This window comes from Pinus tabuliformis, chromosome 7 (assembly GCF_031772625.1).
Source record: "Pinus tabuliformis cultivar Carrire ecotype Pingquan chromosome 7, CPIR1, whole genome shotgun sequence".
Classification (NCBI taxonomy): Eukaryota; Viridiplantae; Streptophyta; class Pinopsida; order Pinales; family Pinaceae; genus Pinus; species Pinus tabuliformis.
Genome location: NC_142293.1, coordinates 1,271,107,177 through 1,271,113,041, shown reverse-complemented (window position 1 = coordinate 1,271,113,041; position 5,865 = coordinate 1,271,107,177).

Below are 5,865 nucleotides of genomic sequence, written 5' to 3'. Positions count from 1 at the left end.
TGAATGCCTTCTCTTGAGATTTAGACAAAAATAATTTTTTTTTTGCTCCTCCTTTCATGACTTGACTAAAGGGCCAAGTGACATGAGAGAACCCCAACACGAACCTCTAGTAGAAATTAGCAAGACCCGGAAATCTGCGGAGCTCCATCAGAGTGGTTGGGGCTGGCCAATATCAAATGACTTGGATCTTGGATGGATCCACATGCACCCTCTATTCATCAATAATGTATCCCAAATACTGAATTTAGGTGATGCCAAAAGTGAATTTCTCCAAATTGGCACATAACTTGTGTTGTCGCAGTGTTTGGAGAACCTGTCGGATGTGGTGGAGGTGCTCTTCCTAACTTTGGTTGAAGATCAGGATCTCATCCAAGTATACCACTACAAATGAGTTGGTGAATGGCCACAGGATGTCATCCATAAGCCTCGTGAAGGTTGTAAGATCATTCGTCGACCTGAAAGGCATAACCAACCATTCAAAAAGGCCCTTCTTAGATTTGAGGGCAGTCTTCCACACGTCGGAGGGTTCGATTGGTACCTGGTGATATCCGGACTTCAAGTCAATCTTGCTGAAATATTTTCCCCCCTTCAGTTGGTCCAGAAGGTCATCAATCAACGGAATCAGGTACCTATTCTCGACAGTGATCTTGTTCAATACCCGATAGTCAATACAGGGTCTCCAAGTCCCATCCTTCTTTAGTACCAACACGATTGGGCTCCCGCAAGGCATTAAACTTGGCAAATGTGACCTTTCTGTAGCAGATCTTGAATTTTCTTCTTGATTTCATCTTTCCCCAAAATAGAACATCGATAGATTGTTCCATTGGGTAATTGCGCACCTGTGGTCAAATTGATGGAGTGCTTAACTTGACAGTGCAAAGGCACCCCTTCAGGGGAGGTGAAGATATCCTCGTACTCCTCCAGGACCTTGTCCATTTGTTGTTGTTTTGTGTAGGGGCCCTGTTTGGAGGTCATGGCCACCGTATTCTTATTTCCTTGAGGGAGTATCATCAGGAAAAAAAATTTCTCTATTTTTGAAATGCGCTTACTACATTGTTTTGTAGTAATCAGAGAGATGGTAGTTGGCAGTGCTACCTCTGGTATCCTGTACAACTTATTTCACAATGTAACAATAATAGTGCGAGGCCTTGACTCATACACAACAATTTTCTTGCACAAGTATGGTTGGCCTAATAATACATCACAAACATCAAGGGGAGAAATGTCACATAATACCTCATCCATGAAGGGCTTGATGTTGTATGGAAGGAGACATTGTTGGCTCATGCACAGATCTCGTCCTTGGTGAAGCCACCCGATGGTGTATGGTTATGGGTGTGTTGTGGCAGGTAAGCCTAGCCACTTCACGACATCTACTGCAATGAGGTTCTTTTGGCTCCCGCGCTCGATAATGAACTGTAGCGGGGAAACCTTTAGCCACATCTAGAAGTGGAAGAGTCTCTCCTTGTCCTCTGGATCTTCAGGTTCCTCGTTCTGGATCTTTGGGATGACAACAGTGGCATTAGGCTTCACATCAATAATCTACTTCCCTTTGTCATTCCCCTTGTTAGGTTCTAACTCAAAGTCTGAACATGCATATGATTCATAAGCCTTCAGTTCGGCCAACAGTGACTACTTGGCCTGACACTCACTTATGTTGTTTGTGGACCTCTTATGGAACTCACACCAATTTCCCATGTCCTTCTTCAGTGCAGTGTTGTCCTTGGCTTGTGGCCTCAACGAGTTTTCCTGGGCTATCCTTCCTTGGCTTTGTCCTTTTTTCTATGGTTTGGGGGCACCTTTCCCTTGCTTCATATTCGTAGATCCAAAGTCTCGCTTCTTATGTTTAAACCTTTCCTTGATCTTGATGGCGTATCAATATGATGTACCGAGCGAGGAGATCTCCAGGAATTCCATTCCATCCTGGATGTATCTATGTAGGTAGTTGCGGTACTTGAGTACCAAATGTTTCGTAGAATCCTTGATACCCAACTTTGTGCGAAGGGTATGAAAAACATTGGTAAACTTTGGCACATCTTGGTCCCTTCCCTGACGCAGTGTGGTCCACTTTATGTATTTGTCCTTGTAGCTCCCGATAGGGTAGTACTGCTCCTTGATGGCTTCCCACAATCAATTCCATGTAGGAGCGACTGAAAATATTGTGGTCGTACTTTCATCCTTCTATTCACAATAGGTTTCCCAACAGTCCCTTATATGGGGGGCAGCTTTGAGAAGAACAAAAGTAATCTCTTCTCGACTCGAAAAATCATGAATAGAAAAATATCCTTCTAGTAGATTCAACCATTTATCTATTGCGGCTGCATCTATTTGGCCCTCAAATATGGGAATGTCAAAGTTTACTTGTACCTTAAAAGGTGTTGAGCCTCCAGAGTGACTATTGGATGTGGATGCAGCGTTGGTGGGAAACTATTAAAGGATCTAGGCAAAATTATCCATCATCATGTTCCTTTATTTCTCTAGGGCCTCCTCGAGCAATCTTTTGATAGGATCTCTTGCTCCCTCATCCTTCTTTTCTTGCTCCATTGGAGGTCGTCGGGATTTCTAAGGCTGGTCTTACAAAGGTTCGACTGATTCGAGCCCTGACTCCTTTTATCTTGACCTCGTTGGGGACATACAAAGAAAAACAGAGAAAGAACATACCGCTCTGATACCATTGGTCCAAATTTAAATATGAATGCAAAAAATTATAGATATAACCATATATACAGAGATCCAGTAGAAATAACGCTATCTCTCATTAATATCAAATAATGAAATATGCTTACAAAAAGAATGGAAATGAGACTAGCTCAGAAAATGGTAGTTTATCTCTGAGAAGAGATGCGACGGTTACATGCCTCTGAACTGAGTTACAATGAGGGTCAAGGGCCTTTTTATTATTAAACAATAAGAGAAATCAGTAAACAACCAAAACCCTAACCCTAGGAAATGTAACAATAAGAGTTTATGGGACCTATTGGGGTTAGCTGGGAAGCCAACTTCCTAGGGTCGTAGCTTGGTCATATTATCTCTATTTGACATGCATGATGCCTTGTTAGAAATATATCTCCAAGGACTACAACTAAATATGCAATGTCAATGAGATTTCACGGAGCGATCTCATTGCCAAAAAAAACGTTGTTTAGGGCCTCAAAATGGCTGGGGATGTTCAGGACCCAAAAAACTGCCAAAAATAGTGAACTATGCTACAATTAAGGAAACTGAAAGACTGAAAGAAAAATTGTTTGAGTTCCACGTGGAATTGGTGGGTGGCAAACAATATCCACCTACATCAGAAACAAACCAATTTAGTAGTTAGTAGTGCTTCTTTTGGTGTTTTGGAAATGTAATGCCAACAATGAATAATGGTTGTTTCCATGCCCGTTGCATGTATTTTTTGCCATGTAGGAGAGATTAAGCCAACATTTTGTAATAAAAAAAATAATGGAAATTATTACAACAATATTCTCCTTGTGAGTCAATTTATGTGTTTGTATACTATGTAGCTTCTTTGAGCCAAATAATGAAAATTAGAATGTTTACAATATCAGTGTGTTACTTTGTTCTATAAGCACCATCCAAATTTGAACCAAATTTCAATAAAAAGTTACAAGAATTTGGTGAATTTATTTGTATTTTTTTTTTAGATTTATGTGTTAGTGCCTATATTTACCTTAGGCTGAAAAGGTAGGATCTAGGGCCAACATCAAACCATACTTAGCCTGGTAGCTAGCCCTACCAGGTCAGGAGATGGCTCTCTCCGAGTCAATCTTAGCAAATCATGATCTATGGGGATTGAGATGATTGAAATATCTTCTGATTTTAGGCTAGGTATCAGTGCAAGAGAATTTGATTTGATTTTTTGGGGGTTTTGTTGGAATCAAGGGAAAGGCCAATTTGGGTTCGGGGATGAAAGCCAATTTTGTAGAGTTCTGATTGGGGCAAGAAAGGCAATTGTTTTGATGCTTTGATTTGTAAAGATGGAGGGTTCAGACTGGTGAGAAGCTGAAGAGGGAAAGAGGGTATCAAGAATCCTCTTCAAACTGAAGAAAACATTGAAAATTAAACAAAACTAAAAGGCAGAGCACAACAAGCTAATGAATTCTACCTTTGTCACTCATTTATTTAATTTCAGAAGCAAAAGAGAAAGGAAATGGTACACATAAATATAAGTGAACTTACAAATTACATAGAGAAGAAAACCATCAAAACATAGAGCCACAGGGATCCCAAAAAGTGCTGCAAAACCCTGGTCTTTCCATTTCCAAAAATGCAGAAATCAAATGTACAATGGAGTGCCAAGCAATCCCAAGTGTCCAACCCTGAAAATGAGTGAGAAATTACATGATATAGACAAGCCTAACTCCTTCCCATGCCTTTAGTGGTCGAGCTCATTATTCTAGGAGCTGTTTCAACCATATCTAAACAAGGAACTGAAAAATAGGAAAAGAAACAACTTGCCTCTATATGAAAGGAAACTGATTCATTCACTCACATTTCACCTTTTGGTGAATGAATCTACTAAAACAAGTAAAAATGTGCCAAAATTACATCATGGTCATGAAATTACATCAAGTTAGATCAAGAGTAACATCAAAAAGTGAAACTAGTCAAAACTGGCCGAAATTCTGAGCTGAAGAGTGAAAAATAGGCCAAAATTCTCTATGCGTCGCGCCCAAAATCTCTATGGATAGTACAACTTTGGAGCTGATTTTGAGGCCCTTCCCAAAGTCCAAACTGATCTTATGATAGCTCGTTGGAAAGCCCTACCTGTCTACTCTCCAACCCAAGTGGAATTTTTGGATTTGGTGTCCATTTTCCCCTCCAAACATCCAATCTCCCAACACTGCTTCTTGTGGGTGCAAAAGGTGGCAGAAAGGTCATTTTTGTGTGTTTTTTACCCTTTAGGCAACCCAGAACTTGATGAAATCATTAGGTAATTCATGAGCATGCATAACTTTCCATAACAAATCCAGAAATGAAAAGTTTTCCTCCAGAGGATCTCCCAATTATAAGTGCGCGCCAAGTGGCGCTACGCGTTGGGCAGGAAAATCTGTTTTGAAGCTAAAAAATTCAAAATTGACAAAATTTTCTCCAAATTTGCTGAAATTTGGACTGAAGGTCCATCATCAAGTATCATGCTCAGCCAAAGAAGCTTTCGGCTAAGATTTGGAGCCTATTATGCCTTTTCCATTGTTTTAGTGCCCTCCTTAGTCTTGCCTTCAGGGTTTTGATCTTCGCTTTGCAAAGACGAGTTCATGCCCAATAATGGTTTTTCATGTGCCTGAGCATGTCCTTGTCCTTGTTTTCCTTCGCCAACAGCTTCTTAAGATGAATGTTGGCCCTCTCAAGCCAAATCTCTTAATCAACTTTTATCTCCTGCTGAATGGGTGTCATCTCATTTAGGCTTCTTTGGGTAGCCTGCTGGTCTTCATGGATGTTTTGCAACTCCATGGATGAGTGGGATTGATGAGGGGAAGATTTGAGGCTAGATGTAGAGTTTTGAGATTGCAATTAGGGTTTGGGGATATTTGACTAGGGTTTGGGAATAGTGGGATTAGGTATTAGGGTTTTTAGTTTTAGGGATAAGGGGATAGGTGAGTGTGAATGAAATGGGAGAGGGAAAGTAATATGAGTGAAGTGTAGTGAGAGAAAAATGAAAATGAGGATACAATGGCAAAACTGCAATTTTGCAAACCCTAGGCAATTTTCTCAGCACAACTTTGCAAGGAACTAGGGTTTTGTTTTTAACCTACTGAAACACCATAAACACTGATGGAAACTCATACATTGGAAATATGGAGGTGATAACTTACTTGTGGAATGAAGAATTTGCAATTTGGAGGAAGATCTGAATGGATTTCA